The sequence below is a fragment of the Triturus cristatus genome, chromosome 9, assembly GCF_964204655.1.
Source record: "Triturus cristatus chromosome 9, aTriCri1.1, whole genome shotgun sequence".
Classification (NCBI taxonomy): Eukaryota; Metazoa; Chordata; class Amphibia; order Caudata; family Salamandridae; genus Triturus; species Triturus cristatus.
The window spans coordinates 515,424,061-515,443,258 of NC_140592.1; the positions used below are offsets into that span (position 1 = coordinate 515,424,061).

General features: G+C 43.3%; 1 long non-coding RNA gene across 1 annotated transcript in view; it reads left to right on the forward strand.

Moving 5' to 3' along the window:
* LOC146798217 (uncharacterized) overlaps nt 1-19,198 on the forward strand; it is a 236,589-nt gene that overhangs the window by 130,701 nt on the left and 86,690 nt on the right. Inside the window, exon 3 of the long non-coding RNA XR_014969130.1 lies at nt 10,336-10,435. This is a non-coding gene — a long non-coding RNA (uncharacterized LOC146798217). The remainder of the gene's footprint in view (nt 1-10,335; nt 10,436-19,198) is intronic.

The following is a 19,198-nucleotide window of genomic DNA, read 5'->3' on the forward strand; positions in this document are numbered from 1 at the left end:
GTATCTGTCTGCTGCATCATACCATTGGATTGGATTTATTTGAGGACTTTTTGATTTGAGATTTAATTTACTACAAGTAAGTTGGAGAATTGGTGTGTTTGTTTCATTAGGGCTTGTTTGTACCTACAGTTTTCTGGGATTTTAATTGTTTTTAAAAATTATTGTGTGGGTGGCCTGTACTTTCAATAGGGGCCTAGTTGTTTTTCTCTGCAATTTCAGCCAGTAGGGTACCCATGGGTCCATGTTTCGTGGTGTCTGTTGAATTTCAACATCATGTAGGGCATGGATGGCATAGGATTGAAATGCTAAATGTGGCTGTGGTGTATTTCACTGTTTGTGTGTGTGTGTGTGTGTGAAATACCTTTGTTGAATGTGTGTGCTTGATGTGTAACTTCTTTCCAATCCTTTCGTAGCCCTGTTGATTTTCATTTTTGTATTAAAGCTGTGTTGTTTAGCAGGCCTCCTTTGTCCGGTCATATATAGGCCTGCTTCACTTCATTGTTTTCCATGGCCTGTTGTGACCGTGAGTAGCCATGTGGCTTGTGGCAATTTTGTGGTGGTAGTTTAGTAGTGTGTGCTTCTTTTTCCATAAAGGACTGCATTTCTTTTCTTTGTTCCCCTTGGCTTATGCTTGTTGTTGTTGTGTCCTGGCCATGTGTGTGGCGGCCATTTTGTGAAGGCAGGCATTGTGCTTTTGCCATAGGCTTACATTGTCTGCCTTCCTTTTCTTGTTGTTGTGGGTGTGTAGCGGCCATTTTGTGGAGCCATTCAAGCAGTGTGCTTGCTTTTGCCATTCTGTTCCAAGCTTGTGGCCTAGTCTGCCAGTAGGCCCAGAGGTAGTCATCCTCAAATCTTTGGTGCATTAAAATGACAGTTTGTGTTGTCTGTTGAATTTTTTTTTACACCATCGATGGCTTTGGATTGAATTACAAAAGGTGTTTTTTGGGGTGGAATAGCAGTTTTTGGGTGTGTGTTAAATAAATAGGGCTTTTCAGCCAGCAGGTAACCCTAGGGATTCTGCTCGCTTACTTTCGGTAACTCTGCACAGCGCAACAACACGGACTTACAGTTTTTGTCATTCTCGCGCTCTCAATATGCGTGTTCGCGCACGCGATAAAGACTTTTTGTACACTTCGCGATCCCGAACACGCAGCATTTGCAATCTGGCAAACAATATCTCGCTAGCAACATAAATCCTTCTCGAAAACGCTGATTTTGTGCATTTTGCTCAAAAAACTCCTCAGGTTGTCATTCTGCTGTAGTTTTGGAGCACGGAGTCACTTTTATTTTAAAAAAAATATTTTTAGGAGAGGAAGTAAGTTTCACAGAGACTACAACTTCCTGTTCCTGTCCTTTGTAATCACTTTTTTGTTATTATTGTGGTGTGTGGCCTGAGCATGTGTGTGGCGGCCATTTTGTGAAGGCAGGCATTGTGCTTTTGCCATAGGCTTACATTGTCTGTCTTACATTTCTTGTTGTTGTGAGTGTGTAGCGACCATTTTGTGGAGCCATCCAAGCAGTGTGCTTGCTTTTGCCATTCTGTTCCAAGCTTGTGGCCTAGTCTGCCAGTAGGCCCAGAGGTAGTCATCCTCAAATCTTTGGTGCATTTAAATTATAGTTTGTGTTGTCTGTTGAATTTTTTTTTACACCACGGATGGCTTTGGATTGAATTACAAAAGGTGTTTTTTGGGGTGGAATAGCAGTTTTTGGGTGTGTGTTAAATAAATAGGGCTTTTCAGCCAGCAGGTAACCCTAGGGATTCTGCTCGCTTACTTTCGGTAACTCTGCACATCACAACAACACGGACTTACAGTTTTTGTCATTCTCGCGCTCTCAATATGCGTGTTCGCGCACGCGATAAAGACTTTTTGTACACTTCGCGATCCCGAACACGCAGCATTTGCAATCTGGCAAACAATATCTCGCGAGCAACATAAATCCTTCTCGAAAACGCTGATTTTGTGCATTTTGCTCAAAAAACTCCTCAGGTTGTCATTCTGCTGTAGTTTTGGAGCACGGAGTCACATTTATTTAAAAAAATATATATTTTTAGGAGAGGAAGTAAGTTTCACAGAGACTACAACTTCCTGTTCCTGTCCTTTGTAATCACTTTTTTGTTATTATTGTGGTGTGTGGCCTGAGCATGTGTGTGGCGGCCATTTTGTGAAGGCAGGCATTGTGCTTTTGCCATAGGCTTACATTGTCTGTCTTACATTTCTTGTTGTTGTGAGTGTGTAGCGACCATTTTGTGGAGCCATCCAAGCAGTGTGCTTGCTTTTGCCATTCTGTTCCAAGCTTGTGGCCTAGTCTGCCAGTAGGCCCAGAGGTAGTCATCCTCCAATCTTTGGTGCATTTAAATTACAGTTTGTGTTGTCTGTTGAATTTTTTTTACACCATGGATCGCTTTGGATTGAATTGCAAAAGGTGTTTTTTGGGGTGGAATAGCAGTTTTTGGGTGTGTGTTAAATAAATAGGGCTTTTCAGCCAGCAGGTAACCCTAGGGATTCAGCTCGCGTACTTTCGGTAACTCTGCACAGCGCGACAACGCGGACTTACAGTTTTTGTCATTCTCGCGCTCTCAATATCCGTGTTCGCGCACGCGATAAAGACTTTTTGTACAGTTCGCGATCCCGAAGCATTTGCAATCTGGCAAACAATATCTCGCGAGCAACATAAATCCTTCTCGAAAATGCTGATTTTGTGCATTTTGCTCAAAAAAACTCCTCAGGTTGTCATTCTGCTGTAGTTTTGGAGCACGGAGTCACTTTTATTTAAAAAAAAATATTTTTAGGAGAGGAAGTAAGTTCCACAGAGACTACAACTTCCTGTTCCTGTCCTGTGTAATCACTTTTTTGTTATTATTGTGGTGGGTGGCCTGAGCATGTGTGTGGCGGCCATTTTGTGGAGGCAGGCATTGTGCTTTTGCAATAGGCCTGCATTGTTTGTCTTGTATTCCTGACCTTTTCTTGTTTTTGTGGGACCAGCCACTGTGCTTTTTCCATAGGCCTCCAAGCTTGTGGCCTAGTCGGACAGTAGGCCCAGGGGTACTACTCATCAATCATCACGGGTGCATGGAAGTTAAACAACTGTTTTTGTGTTGTGCGTTAAATTTCAACATCATTTATGGCTTTGGATTGAATTGTAAAATGTGGGCTTTACTTTTTTTCGGGGGTATATTTCACTTTTTGGGTGTTGTAAATAAATGCCTTTAGTTTTTATGTGTATATGTTTGTTGTTGTTGCTCTCTAATGCTGCATCCATCCCATAAGATGCACACATTTTTATTTAGGGCAAACAGGCTACACTACATTTATGTTTTGTTCTTTGCTATTCTTCTTCCTGAGTGTACACAGTACAAGTACACCAGGAGCCCTGGCCTTGTCAGTCTCATAAATGGCTATACTGTTGTTGTTCACTGACTTCATAAAATTTTATAATTGTGACCACCCACCAGACACTAAGAAGTTATATATTATATTATTGATCTTTTGACTGATGTTCTTCTTGCTTTTTTGCTTTTAGGTGCACAAAAGACGGAGGAGGTGTGTCATCATCATCGACCGTTGTGGTGCCAGACCGACGTCCTGCTGCTGTACACGACGTGACGTGTGAGTGACCTGACCAGGCATCTCTGCAACTTGTGCAACTGAGTGCTGTTTTGACACCTGAAGAAGATGACCCCAAAGAAAGTTGCCATGGAGAAGAAGTAACAGAAGAAGAAGGAAGTGTCACTTAAGTCTGGTGTGCCTCCCAAAACCTTTTTTGGGACACCAAAAATGACGCCTGCAGCAGCGGTGTCCGGGGGCCAAGCTGGGGGCAGCACCTCCGCATCAGTGGGCCCAACCCACCAACCCAGGCCCAAGCAGATGAGTGTGGAAGAGGTAGCCAGCCTTATGGTGGAAAGCAGTGATGCTGAGCCTGAACTAAACTTATCACTATCTCAAAGTAGTACACAATCAACGCAGGAGGGTACACAGCAGATAAGTGGCCAACAGCCGCAACCACCGCCCGCAATAGTAGCTGTAGTTCCTCCCGAAGTAGGGGCAGTTCAGGAAATTGAGCGTCATGCAGAGGAAGAAGAGGAAGCCACACCTTCAGAAGTTCCATTGTCTTCCAAATCCCCAGCAAGGAAAAGGAGGGTTAGTACATCAAGTTCTTTGCCAAGCCCCCCTTCTGATGATCTAGATGCCACTTGGAAGCCACAAACTGAGTCTGAGAGGGAGACACGTCACAAGAGCAGGCATGGGAAAAGGAAGGTTCCAGAAAGCCTTACACTTATGGAGGTTGATTTAGAAGAGCAGGATGATGATGATGATGATGAGCCAGTCATCACGAACATCACTCCCGGGCCTGAGTAGATAGAGACCAACATTTTCACACTATCCAAAATGGCTGCGAGGGATGTAGCACGCATACCTCCAACACAGGTAACACCAACACGACCTCCAGCTTCCATATTTACATTAGCAAAGGGCCGGCAGCGTCCTACATCCAGCACAAGCACCACCTCAGCAGAAGTAGGTAGTAGTACTGCACAGAGTCAAATTCAACACACACCCTCCAGTTCATCCGGCATTGGAAGTGGCACCTCCAGCAGGAGACAAAAGTTAAGCTCCCCAGTGTGGGACTTCTTTACGGTTAGCGGAAAGGAGGAGAACATTGCTATATGCTCCGTTTGTCATACCTCTGTTAGTCGTGGTAAGCTAGTTACAAACTTTGGTACCGGAGGCCAAATGACCCATCTGAAAAAACACCACGCATTCCAGTGGGAGGAGCACCTTAGTCGCATAAAAACTGGAACCATTGCTGTTGGGGATAAACGAGTAGAAAGTCCACTTACGGTGGAACAGGAAGAAGAGGGAGACATTCTCTGTGGTAGTGGTACACAAATGAGCCCTGTCCCCAGGACTGCAGTGGTAACGCCCACATCCTCAGCCACATCTTAGTGGCACAAGAGTAAGAGTCAGCCTGAGACTCCAAGGAGTACTGCTTTAAAAAAAGTGCGATGTTGAGCACAGGAAGGAATACCACGCAGCCTACCATTCTTAGCATGGTTACTAGGCCGGAGGTGCAGTACGAACGCAACCACCCAATAGCACGTTTGTACAATGCGAAGCTGGCTAAAATGTTAGCACTGGACATTCTCCCTTTTTCTTTTGTTGAAGGGGTGGGTTTTCTTGAATTTGTGACCACCATCTGCCCAACATGGAAGGTTCCCAACCGCTACTATTTCGCAAGAGTTGCTGTTCCAGCACTACATCACGACGTGCTGGAATTGCTTGGAAAAGCCTTAAAACAGAGTGCTGTTCAGAGTATCCACCTGACAACAGACATGTGGACCAGTTGCCAAGCCACTGATTACATGTGCATCACTGCACACTGGGTCTCTTTTTCGGGTGTTAAAGATAAGATATCTGATGGTGTTGTTGACACCGCTGAGATTTTTAAAGACACTCGCAAACATGCAACTGTAGCCATGTTTGCTATGGAGAAATCTCATACTGCTACAAACATTTTGGATGAGTTTAACAGCAAGGTGTTTGAGTGGCTGTGACCAAGAGGGCTTACCATTGGTTTTGTTGCCACGGACAATGGCAGTAATGTAGTTAGGGCCATGAAAGATGGTGGCTATTTCAGGGTCCCGTGTTTGGCACACTGCATTAACATTGTTGTTCAAGACTTTCTGAAAAATTAACCCCTTCGGTGCTCATGACGGAACGGTTCCGTCATGAGCCACGGTTGAGCTGTGCTCATGACGGAACCGTTCCGTCATGACCACGCCCGCGCAAGATTCCGTCAGCACAGCGGCGGAATCTGCGCAGCATGGAAGGGGTTAAAGCAAAGTCGGCAGCTTACTGACCACCTGCAGAAGAATATGCACACATTTCAACCATTCTTTTAAAGCCCGAGGCAGCTGAGGGTCATTCAACGTGAGCATGAAATGCCAGTCAAAGCACTCATCCAGGAGGTGCCAACACGTTGGAACTCAACTTATTACATGCTTGAGCGTCTGTTTGAGCAGTACATACCACTCAATGCTTATGTCATGAAAAGGTCAGGAGATCCTACTGTGAAAGGCATGACCATTGAGATGGCCCAATGGGACCTCGTTAAATGCCTGACAGATGCTACTTCCTTTTGAGGTCTTCACACGTGAAGTCAGCAGGGACGACTGTACTATGGGCCAAGCTATCCCATTGTTGTACATGCTAGAGCAAGAGCTGAAGGAGGTGTCAGAAATGTACGCAGGTGTGGATGACAAAGTAGACACATATTATTTGGCGGACACCTTAGCCGCTCGCGTATCTGACAATACAAGGATTCAAAATAACATTGTGTCACATCGACTGTTGGAAGGCGGACCCCGAGGAGTCGGTGAGACCACCAAGGGGGGCCCTCGCACTGCACGAAGTAGCCGAGCGCTGCCGAGAAGCCTCCTGAGAGGTCCTTCTCCTATCACGTACTAGCACAGTAACACCACCACACCGGACTCAAGGAGGTTGTCTCAAGACAAGCAATTCTTTATCATCAATAAAAGGTTACGAGTTCAATATTTACATGAAGGGATCGAGGGATCCACCAGAAGTCTCAATGTCTCTTTGGAAGGGTAGAGGTAGCGGGACAGTCTTTGGCAGGAATGTGGTACGAGGGTACCTGGGGCCCAGTTCTTATCCTCAAGCTGGAGGACCTCCGCTCTTGGAGGGGTCGAGCCGCGACGGCGTCAGCAGGGCTCTGGCGTACAGTTCGTGGAGAGCCGCGATTCAATCAGCAGGGCTCTCAAGATGGTTTCTGCTCAGCTCGAGCCGCGACGTCGTCAGCAGGGCTCCGAGGAAGGTTTCAGCGAGGTTGGGCCGCGACAGCGTCTGCAGGGCTCCGATGTTCCAGGTGGTTCAGAAAGGGTTCACAAGAGGAAGCCGCGACGCAGTCAGCAGGGCTCGTGATGTTTCCGACAAGAGTTCTTCTCCGTAGGGTCAGCCGCGATTCGATCAGCAGGGCTCTCGACTCCGGGATACAACTGCCGAGCTGTGGTGGGGTCGCCCCAGATATAGGTCTGGAGCCCTTTGATGTCCGGACCTATGCGCCCGAGGGGGCGGAGTGGCCGGGTGGAGGTGGCCAGACGCCCAGCAGGAGAGGCGCCAGGCCCAAGGGAGTTGCAGGGCGATCACACCTCGAGAGGGGAGGACAGTTGGGGGTCCCATCGATACCGTCCTCCGCCGGGGGCGATGAATGGTTCCTGCGGCACCCCCTGGCCAGTCCGTGGTGCCTCGAGGTCGGGGCTTCGCTGGGGTCGAGGCCGGGTTGAGCGGGGTCGCGCCGGCTGGTGCACGGGGTGACGTGGATGCCAACAAGATGGCGGAGCCATGAGGAGCATGCGACCATGTGCAGTTCCGGGTGAAGGGCCTTGGTGCAGTTCAGACGGGTGGCCCGTGAAGGCCGGGGCGGGGAACGGCCACAATCCAGGGGGTTAAGGACCACGCCACGAGGCCGGGTCCAACATCGACATTACATTACTGCCGCAATTTTGGATCCACGTTACAAATTATTGCTGAGCAGCAATGAAGTAATTCCTTTTTCAGAAGTGGATGTTGCCAAGTACAAAACTTTGATAGCTGATGAAGCCACTGACTTTGAAAATGAACGGATCTTAATTAGAGGCCCGCCACCCCAGGGCAGAAAAAGTGCTATAGAGCACCCAGAGTCAAGTTCTACTTCAGAGGCCGAGAGCAGTGCGTTTGCCTCCCAGCAGTCAACAACACTGCCAGCAATAACATCAACAGCACCGACAGGATCATCAGCCACATTTAAAAAAATGGCAGGTGATTGGTTTCTACGGAAAGGGTTTTGTACGTCCATGACTGATGCAAAGGCAGAAGAGGCCAAGCAAATCGGAGCACCCCTGAACATTGAGCGGATGGTTCAGGCCTATCTAGATGACACAACAGAGGTCTTCATGGAGGAAAGCTCATTGGTGTATTGGTATGGGAAAAGAAGCCAATGGCCAGTGCTCAGCAGGCTGGCGATAAAGTATGTGGCTTGCCCTGTTGCAAGTGTCTCTTCAGAGCGTGTTTTCAGTGCTGCTGATGCCATTGTTACTGTGAAAAAAACCAGTCTCTCGCCCAAAAGCGTGGAGAGGTTAACCATGATCAAAATGAATCAGCACTTTATACCACCGGAGTACAAAATACGTGAATCACAGTAGTGGGTTGTTACATGACGTACTTCTGTCCGAACCACCAGAGTTTGAGGACGAGCTCCTCTTCCCTGACAACTAGGCTTTCAAATTGTTCTCCCTTCCTTTATTTGTGTGTGACTGTGTATATGTTTTTCTGGTTCAAAATCTAATCACAACAAATCCATCAACAGTCTCCTCTTTTTATTTCCCTAGTGGAGTTGCACGGCTGTGCATAACTGTCCACTCCACTCCTCAGAGTCCTGCTCCATCTTCCTTACTCTCCCTAAATACATTTCAAGCAAGCCAGACATTGGATGTAGATGGAGAATAGTACAATACATGGTGCCTCTAACAGTCCCTCCATAAGAAGTGAAACGTGACTCCAGCTATATTCCGTTTTGTTTCCAAGCCGAAAGAAACTCATCACTGACTGTCAGAAGGCTAGGCAGGCATCAGACCTGACAGCCAAAGAGAACAGCAAGACAGGTAATGAGTGATTATTGTGAATGATGGCATGCATTGCATTGGATGCTTGCTGACTACGAGTGAATGTGCATGTCGAACTATACTAGTTTATCTACAAAGTAAAAGTGACTCAGGTCAGGTGACAATCAATATTTCCTTGTTGTTTAATAACCACATTGTACTCCTACCACTGCAGGTGCCGCCCAATATCCGTTGCAATTTTGTAATATGGAATATATTATAAACTTAATCAGTCACTACAGACTGAGTTGGTGTTGGAGAACACGTACCACACGGTCATGATGCTGCTGAGCATACTATATTTGCACACAGTCAGTCAGTTGGATCGGAGATAATTGATGAAATAACTGCATTTCATGGACTGCCTTAAGGTAAACAGCTTCAACAAGAACCACAGCAGACCTAGGCTACATGTCCGTGTAGTGGTGTGGACTGGAGTAGAGTGTAGTGGTATGAGGGACAGTAGTGCATTGATTTAGTCCCTTCATTTTGAAAATGCGAGGTTGCTGCATTGCTAATGCCCTTTGTCTGGCTCGGTCAAAAGTTAAGGTAAATGGGGGTAGGGTGCCTGGCCTGTGCCGCGGTTGGCCTGTTCTGTGGCTGTGCAGTGTGCTGGCTCCTGTCCCGTTGTTGTTGTAGCTTAATGCTGTAGAGTAGACACTATGTATCCTATCTAAGCTGCCTCAGTCTGAAAGTGTTCTCTCAAGAGTCTTGTCTTCTCTTCTTGCACTCTTTTTTTTAATTCAGTTATTTTTTAATACCCCTTTTGTTTTTCCATCTACACTTACAGGCCAGCCTTTAACCTGAGCTATAGTGGGAGAAACAACTCACACTTACCTTACCAAGCCGCATCAGGCAGGCAGTGGTACCCAAGATTGATGTGCGGAGTGTCCATGGAAGGGAGGACCAAGAGGAATGACGAGAATGATGCAACTCCACATTTGGACCAGGATAATACAGTAACTTTAGTATCATTCATCATTCGTCTTTAAATGTATTTGATTCCTTTTTTCTCTTCAATCATTACGACTGTGTGTTGTGGTTTGTTTGGTAATTGAACCCTACAACTATTTTTTCATTTCCTTTGCTAGCTTGAAAAATAAAAGTAAGCCCGGTACAGCATGTAATTTGGTTCAGTCTGAGGGCGGCAGACAGGCAAGGCAAATTTCCTGTTAATAATTTCTGCCCTGTACTGTCTAATTGTGTAGTAGTAGTTAGTAAGTACAACTCATTATCATTAACCATCAAGTTCTCTTCCTCGGCATGCATGCATTTCCTTATTCTCACTTTATACTTTGATTTCTTTGATAATGGATCATGGTCGTCTTACAAGATTGTGTTTTACTTTTGTTGTGTCCATGCATACTGTGTGTTTTTCTTTCTCAAACCTTTCCCAAAACCCCCCTTCCCATCCATTCATCAATCCCTAACCCTCTTCCCCTGGGCTGTGTGATTTATATTGAGGTGTGATGTGACTACATTAAATGTACACCAACAATTGATCACACGCTTGCTGGGGCAGATGTGGTGAAAGCAACACCAATTGTATTTTAACTAAGGCAGGGCAATCATCTTCTGCTTGCCCACCCATGCTGTAGTTTTCTTTGTTCTACTACTCCTCCCACAGTCTCTCAGTCAAGTGACTTTCTCTTTCTTTTTTCAAATGCTATTGCCAGTGTCTACTACTACCACCACAATAATGGCATCTTCTCCATTCATTTGGGAAAACAACCATGCAGCCATCAGTGTGCCGAACTTCATCATCATCAATCAAAGGTAAGATATGTTTGGTGGGAGGTATAATGGACTAGGAGGAGAGACTGACAGTACTAGTATGACAGTTAAAAATAACTCAGTGAGGGGTACCGCATCTATCTGTTTGTGTGTTACAAAATCGGCAGATCTTTTAAATCAAACACTGGCTGCGGGCATGCAGCAGCAAGGAAAGAAAGTAACAAACCATGTAACTAACATTGAATTCGGAAAACAGTAACCCACCACAAAACATTAACATCGTATGTTTAAGTAAATAATATAAAATTTAATATACCGTAACAAAAATAAACTATCCCACTCTGACATAACCCACCCCCCTCTCTAACCCCAACCAATGTCCAAAACGAAAGTCCAAGTCCCAATATCCGAAAGTGAAACCCCAACACCCAAAAACTCACCCACCAACAAAAGGAATTAAAAAAGGGGCAAATGACAAGGTCCTCTATAGTCGGCGGGCCTCAGGTGTTTATCCACCAGGATTTTTACCCGCTCCTCTAGGTTCTCCTCCAAGCGGGCCATCCGGCGGATCAGCTGGCGGCGAAATGCCCTGAAGTTACATGCAGGGTGGGGGGCAGCAGTGGTAGAGATGGATGCGCGGCAGCGGGCGGCTGCCGGACCACGGCGCCGTAAAACTGGAGGTAGGGCCTGACTGGGGCCCAGGGCATTGGAGGAGGCTGCAGCTGCAGCCGCCTCCTCCTCCTCCGCCTGAGCCACCAGCCGGCGATATTCATCGCAAATGGCCTCCAGTTTACAGCGCCGGGCCCTGGTGGCCACCTCCTTCCTCGATGGTTTTGGTGTGGAAGAAGTATCTATATCAAGAAAGAAAAAGAACATGTGGTAACCAATACTCCTAGCAAAACAGAAACACTAAAATCATTCAACACATAGTGTCACAGTATCACTAGCAAGCACAGTAAATAACATTTGTGATTTGCTGATAAGTATCTATACTCCTACTTCCTCGGACTCTAACATTTATGGGAGTTTCCGACATTATACTCGTACTGTGTACTCCGGTACACCAGTCGTGTTGTTGTTATCTCTAGTTTAGCACAATTACATAACCTTGTTGTAGCCGGCATGCCAGTTCAGTCAGCTAAGCTTGCACCCAAGAGAAACAGATATGAGTCACATGATGCAGACTCAAGTTAGTTTTATTTACTACTACTGTCTGCAGGTGGGGAAGCTCATAATTTTGTAAGAGGGCCGGTGGCACTGGCCATACTCTGTCTGTTACATGAGGGCAAATGATCAATTTCACTTACACCCTGCCCTGGGTACTACAAAAAGGATGATTATTTATCTGATCCAATGATAATTGCTTATATTTATATTATAGATGGAAATACGACATCAGGTCAATAGCAGTCGGTGGTGGGAGTGCTGCCGGGCGGTGACCGGGGAAGGTGCAGGGTGGGGGTAGTAAACTATGGATTACGGACAATCACAGGTAATTAAACAATACATATAAAAAAAAAAAAATTGCATCGCATTCGGAGGTGCAGTGCGCACAACGAAAATCATTTTATGTTGATTACCTGTATTTGGCTGTAATACATAGTTTACTTGCCACCCACCCTGCCCCTCCCCATGTCACCGCTCGCCAGCACTCCCACCCCCAACCGCTACTGCATAGGCTACTTTGCTTTCATTGATTGTGTAACCATAATCAACAGATAGTCCACCCTTTGCAGGCTGGCTGACCCAATCGAAAACACATTAACATAGGTAGGGAGTGGTCCCCTGAGTCGGAGGAAGGCGCTTCGGCTTGATAATATACAATATATATATATATATATATATATATATATATATATATAGATATATATCAACTCCTCCTTTCGCAACACCAGCCGGTGTTGCTACAAGACACGGACACAAATGCGCTGGTACAGGTATTTAGCTCAGTTTATTTCCACGCAAACTTCAATCCGGTTCTGACGCGTTTCGACCGACACAGCGGTCTTGATCACATGGTTTACACGAACAAAACGTAGTGCTTTTAAATCAAATGTGAGACACCTTACTAATAGACATAAACAAAATACTTGGCGTATAGGCATAGAAAAAATACTATCGCTTTGTTAAGATTCTCTCACATATGCACATAACAGGATAAATCCTGTACTCTATTACAGACGACATTTTCCAGAAATGTAATATTACAATGAATACATCCATATACAATGAAAACAGACAAAATCAGATTGTTGCTCAAATGCGCAAAATTAGTTGGTACAATAAGATAAATGAGGAGATCGACATATGAAAAACTACAATTACCAATGATGTGCAAAATACGCAATATATGTGCAAAATACGCTAAATGGAAGTATATGTGCAAATACAGCAAGATGTGCAAATCCGCAAACGAAAATGTGCAAATCTGGCAATATGTATATTTGAATGTGCAAATACAGCTCGATATACACAACCCCCATATAATGTGGAAAATATGCGAAGCATACATTGTAAACCAACTTATTGTCCTAAATACATTGTACATGGCACAATTATAAAATAAGTCTGGAAAGAAAGAAACAAAAACCCTATACTCTTATATATGTGGTCTACTAGAGTCACAAAAAAGATGGCACACTGACAATATGAACAAAGCACGACTAAAAAACACATAATGTGTAACTATATGAAGGCCACCAGGAAGCAGATAGATAAAATACCCAAAGTGTATACTCATGAAACTAAACTCAAGTGCACGGGAAAGATATGAAATGTCAAAGTAGCTATTCTCACATCTTCATGACTATAGAGAATTCATAATGATGTAACTATGCACACAAATATTGGTAGACCAGAGGAAAACAGAAAGAGGACCCATATGTACACATTATACTGATGAACCCACTAATATGTAGTACTCAAGAACTCTCATAAAAAATGGTGCAGATCTTCCCCATTGTTAAGACCTCCTGGTATGCGGGTATCTAACTCCAGTATGTATTTACATTCCAATTGCTTAAGGATTTTTTCACGGTTGCCCCCTTTCTTTTGCTTAGGTACCGAATCTATGACAAAGTAGCTCAGACAGCTCAGATTGTTGTTATGACAGGCTTTAAAATGTCTGGCTACCGGGTACGCAGGATCGGAGTTTACTATAGCCCGTAAGTGCTGCAGGATTCTAATGTGTGCTTGTAGCTTTGTACTGCCGACATATTGAAGTTTGCATGTACATTGCAGTATATAAACCACATGATCAGTTCGACAGGTATAATGACCCTTCAAATGTTTGGGCTTGTCGCTGAAAGGTGTCATATAGTGGTAGGTGTTGGTTCCAAACTTACAAGCTCTGCACGAGGAGCATTTAAAAAATCCTTTAGTGGGAGTAAGCCAGGTCCCACCTGATGATACTTCCGGACTACTGGAGACCAGCTCGTCCCTCATATATATATTGTGCTCCAGCTGAATTCTTCAGTAACGAAAAATAGAGACAGCAACCACGGACTCTTGAGATTAAATGCGCTTGTTTATTTAGCAACAGATGGCCACTCTACGCGTTTCGGGAAAAAATCCCTTGTTCACGAGTGTGGTAGTTAAAGATAAATGTTGTTTAAATAAAGTCATGTGATTACAAAAAAAACATACATAAACATAGAGATCGGACTACACATTTGAGAGTTACTTCACTCTCGTTTTCATAGAACAAAACTGATCAGCTATCTTAAAATGGTTCGAGTGCAGGGTAAACATAGTTTGTTCAGCATCTCACACTGTTTCCAATGCGACTATAAATGTAAATATGGCGAAACAGAAGCATTTCCTTCGCTAAAAATTCTCAACTCATGATTATAATTTCAAGATTATATTATCGATCACAATATATGTGAGAGTCCCGGTCACCCAATAGGTTTGTGGAACCCAGAATAGCGCTAACTGTTGAACCCCAGTGGGTCAACAACGAAACAAAGCATTTCATTTGCTATAAATCTTACTCGTTTGGTTACCAATCAAAATATCTCTCAATCTTCGGTGTTGATAAACATCATATTTGCCTAAAAGGCTCACGAATGCTAACACAAGTGCTTACTATTCAACCCAAGTGGGTCAACACAGTGTTCTAATCCTGAACTTAATAATAAACGACAATACTATTCATGTTACTATATCTTCTTAGATGGAAACAGTCTACAGATACTTTGGCTTAATTGCGTTTCTTCAATGCTGAATCGGATCTCTATGGAGACAAAAAGAAAAATCATTACCTTACAATTGTGTTCTTACATTACAACATACATAATACCACAAAAATAGACACTTTCAGAAATTCATACAAAATTTTAAAATTGTCCTATAGCATTAAGACAGAATGAAAGAAACAACAGTGACCTTCTCTCTACAATTTCCCAACTCAACTGAGATGATGCAATACGTGTAAAAACATGTCAGGGATGGTGCACTTTCCTATCCCAGATGGACTTCCATTTCCTCATCACAATTGTGCCCATTGGGAACTAAGGTCTTGTACTATATAATCAGTGTTGACTCTAGGCGTCTAAGATCTTGCACTCTGTTCCCACCTCTTTCGTTGAGTCTCACTGAATCAAGTACACAAAAGTTGAGCAATTAATTGTTTTGCCCATGTTGGCTTTGAAAGTGTCTTGCCATGGGATACTGCTTGTCACCATTCTTGATTGCACGTAAGTGCTCTAATACCCTTTTCTTTGCTTTATGGATCGTGCTTCCAATATATGCTTTTCTACATGGACAGAAAAGGGCATATACTGCAAATTCAGTATTGCAAGATGTATGTTTTGTGATTTTAAAGGGTTTACACTCTGCTGACAAACTGCATTCTTTCATATGGCGACTGTTTCTACATGCCTTACAGTTACGGCACGGATAAAACCCTTGGATCCCAAGACTTCTCACCTCTACTGGTTCTACTGCTCTACAAAGAGTATCCCTGAGAGGTCTGGCCTTTCGAAAAGTAATCTGGGGAAATGGTCCTATGTTACTAGTGAGATCTTTGTCAGTATGTAACACCGGCCAAAATTTGGTGATACTTCTCCTTACCTCGTGTGCCTGTTTACTGTAGGTAGTAATAAATCTGATTTTAGGATCATCTGCGATCTCATGTTTTTCTTTTTCTATCAGTAATGAGGCTCTCGTTCTCTCCGTAACTTTGGCTCTTGCTTTATTGATCACTGTTTTAGAATAGCCTCTCTCAAGGAATCTCTGTATCATAATGCCTTCCTCCTTTTCGAAGCTCTCAACCGTGCTGCAATTACGTTTAGCACGGAGGAGTTCTCCTAGGAGAATGCTGTTGATCAGAGATTGTGGGTGACAACTCTTGGCATGAAGTACACTGTTCCCTGCCGTGATTTTTCTAAAAAGAGAACTCTCTAATTTGTTGTTGTGTACAGTTAATGTTAAGTCAAGGAATTCCAACTCTGTGTTTGACCATTGACTGGTAAATTGTAGATTGAAGTCATTAGTGTTAAGAACTTCAACAAAATCTTTAGCCTCTCCTTCATTTCCCTTCCAAATACAGAAAATGTCGTCGATGTAACGAACCCAAAGTGCCACTTTGTCATTGAAAAATTCTGATTTCCTCACAACAAGTTCCTCCCAGTACCCCAGATAGAGACCCGCAAAGCATGGAGCAAAGCAGGTCCCCATCGAAGTACCGAGGGTCTGCCTGTAAATTTTGTTATCAAAAATAAAAAAAATTGTTTGAGACAAGTAGACATAATCTCAATGATCATTTCAGTGTGACAAAAATATGAGACTGATCTCTCATTAAGGAAAAACCTGCACGCCTGGAGCCCCAGTTCGTGCGGTATGCATGTATACAGGCTCATCACGTCCAGAGACAGCAATGAGAAATCATCTTGCCATGTAAAGTTATCCAATCATTTCAAAAAATCCCCCGTATCTTTGACGTACGAGGGAAGTGTTTTAACAAACGGCTGGAGAAAAAAATCTACGTATCTGGATGCATTCTCCATGCAACTTCCTCTGGATGAAACAATTGGCCTCCCAGGGGGATTTTGCATGTTTTTATGAACCTTAGGGAGTAGATATAACGCCGGGAGTTTGGGATATTTACAAAGAAGAAAGTAATATTCTCCTTGGTCTAGGAGTTCTTTCTCTCTCCATTCCAAGAGACGTTTGTGAAATGCTTTGACTGAATTCTCATACTCCATTCTATTACTTCTCTCATAGCTGTCCTTATCAGCCAATTGTCTAATCCCTTCATCAATGTACTTTTGTTTAGATAGTATCATTACATTTCCTCCCTTATCAGATTTTTTAATGACAATCGTGTTGTCTTTTTTAAGATTCTCAATCGCCATCATTTGCTCTTTGGAGATGTTTCTCCACCCACAATGTTTCTTTTTGGATAACTTAGATAATTCCTGAATGACTCCCTTCTCAAAAACATTGATCGCCTCATTCTTAATTTGTGGTAAGAAGATCGACTTTGGCTTGAAACTAGTTTTAGCACTCAGATTTAAAGGAACATTGTTGTACATTAAACTTGCAAAGGGATCAACATCAGTCTGACTTTCATCTGCCAACACTTGCATCGTATGTAAAGTTTCAACATCAGACATAGTGGTTAAGCTAGGGAACTCACTCTCTCCTTCTTTGTTGCCTGTGATCTTAGTGGCATACCATTTTTTATGCGTAATTTACGCGTAAAATAAAACAAATCAATCCTGCTCTGTGTGTAATTAAAATCATTAACGGGACAGAAAGTTAATCCTAATGATAATATATCTACCTCCGTTGAGCTCAATGTCCTTTCAGACAGATTGATGACTGTTTTTTCTTTCATTACTTCTTCTTGATCTGTCCCCTTGTTCTGCTTCACACTGGGCTTTCGAATTCTGTCGTTGCTGTTGCGTTTGGCTTTCTTCCGCCTCTGCTTCCTCTTCCATGACCGCGAAACTCAAATTGTTTGTTGATTGGATTTCTCCCTTTGGCCATTAGGCTGAACTCCGTTAAAATGCTGTTTTTTACTGAGGTATTGTCTGATACCCTTGAGGATCCACTTCCACTAATTGAGCTTTCTTCGGTTAACTCATCATTGCTTGATTGATCAATGAGAGCATTTCTTAAACCTAGTTGACTTTTTTCATTTTTTTCATTTGATGCTGTTTTTGGACGAAGATGATCATATTTCTTCCCAAAGGTTAATATTTGACCTTTTCGATAATCCACTAAATCGCGTTGGAATTTGCGCTGTTTTTTGATCTTTATGTCTTTTTCGATTTTTTCGAGACCTTTATCAATCTTCTCCATTTCTTTGTCAAATTCTTCCTGCTCACATAAGGTCTTTAGTTGTTGTATCGTATCCTCGATAATTACACTCTGCTTTTCCACATCTTTATTTGCAAATTTCACCAGCATTTTTAGCATGTTGACTGAGCATTGATGATTATTATCAGCCATTTCACTGACAAGTTCGGGATCGGGGTCATTGAATGTAGGTGTTATGAAGATACGCAACCCTCTTGGTATTCTACCAACTTCCACATATTTTTGCAGTGTAGTTGCCTCCCACCACTTATTCTGTTCAATTTTGGATGATTTCCAAAGTCTGTCCCATAGAATCTTTTTATTGTTAGGTGCCGCGTTTCCATCGTCGTTCTCAACTCTCGCTTCAGGTGTTTCATTCAGGACACATTCCTCAAACATTCTGCTTGCTGCTTCCGAACGTTTGCCATTACGTGTCAAAGCCATTTTTTGCTGCATTAACTATTACGATACTGTAGGTATTGCTGCATTTAATCGCGTAAGCGTGTTTCTGTCTCACCACACTCACGTTTGCCATTTGCTGAACATAGTTATAATAAAGACTGTGAGCGGTACCTGTAGTGGACGGCTGCCAACCTCCGGGGAGTGAATATCCTCGTATTTTGTCAGGAAAAACTCTCCTATGGACAGACGTCTCCCGCACAGCAACTTCAGCGGGCAGGGGTGTTGAAAAACTCAATCCTTAACTTCGGTGCTCACCGCTACCGAAAATCGCCTTTTCCCTGCCTCTTGCAATGGCGGTCCGTGGAGAGGAAGCGAACCTCTCAACAATTGGGCTCCAGCTGAATTCTTCAGTAACGAAAAATAGAGACAGCAACCACGGACTCTTGAGATTAAATGTGCTTGTTTATTTAGCAACAGATGGCCACTCTACGCGTTTCGGGAAAAAATCCCTTGTTCACGAGTGTGGTAGTTAAAGATAAATGTTGTTTAAATAAAGTCATGTGATTACAAAAAAAACATACATAAACATAGAGATCGGACTACACATTTGAGAGTTACTTCACTCAGCCATCTTAAAATGGTTCGAGTGCAGGGTAAACATAGTTTGTTCAGCATCTCACACTGTTTCCAATGTGACTATAAATGTAAATATGGCGAAACAGAAGCATTTCCTTCGCTAAAAATTCTCAACTCATGATTATAATTTCAAGATTGTATTATCGATCACAATATATGTGAGAGTCCCGGTCACCCAATAGGTTCGTGGAACCCAGAATAGCGCTAACTGTTGAACCCCAGTGGGTCAACAACGAAACAAAGCATTTCATTTGCTATAAATCTTACTCGTTATGTTAAGGATTGATATATATGTGTATATATATATATATATATATATATATATATATATATATATATATATACACATATATTATCTACTGGCGGTCGCCAGTAGATAGTTATAGTTACAACCTAGTTTCCATAGGAAATCTCAAAATTCTATTTTGAATAACTTTGGCGCCGGTTGACGAATCCTCGCGA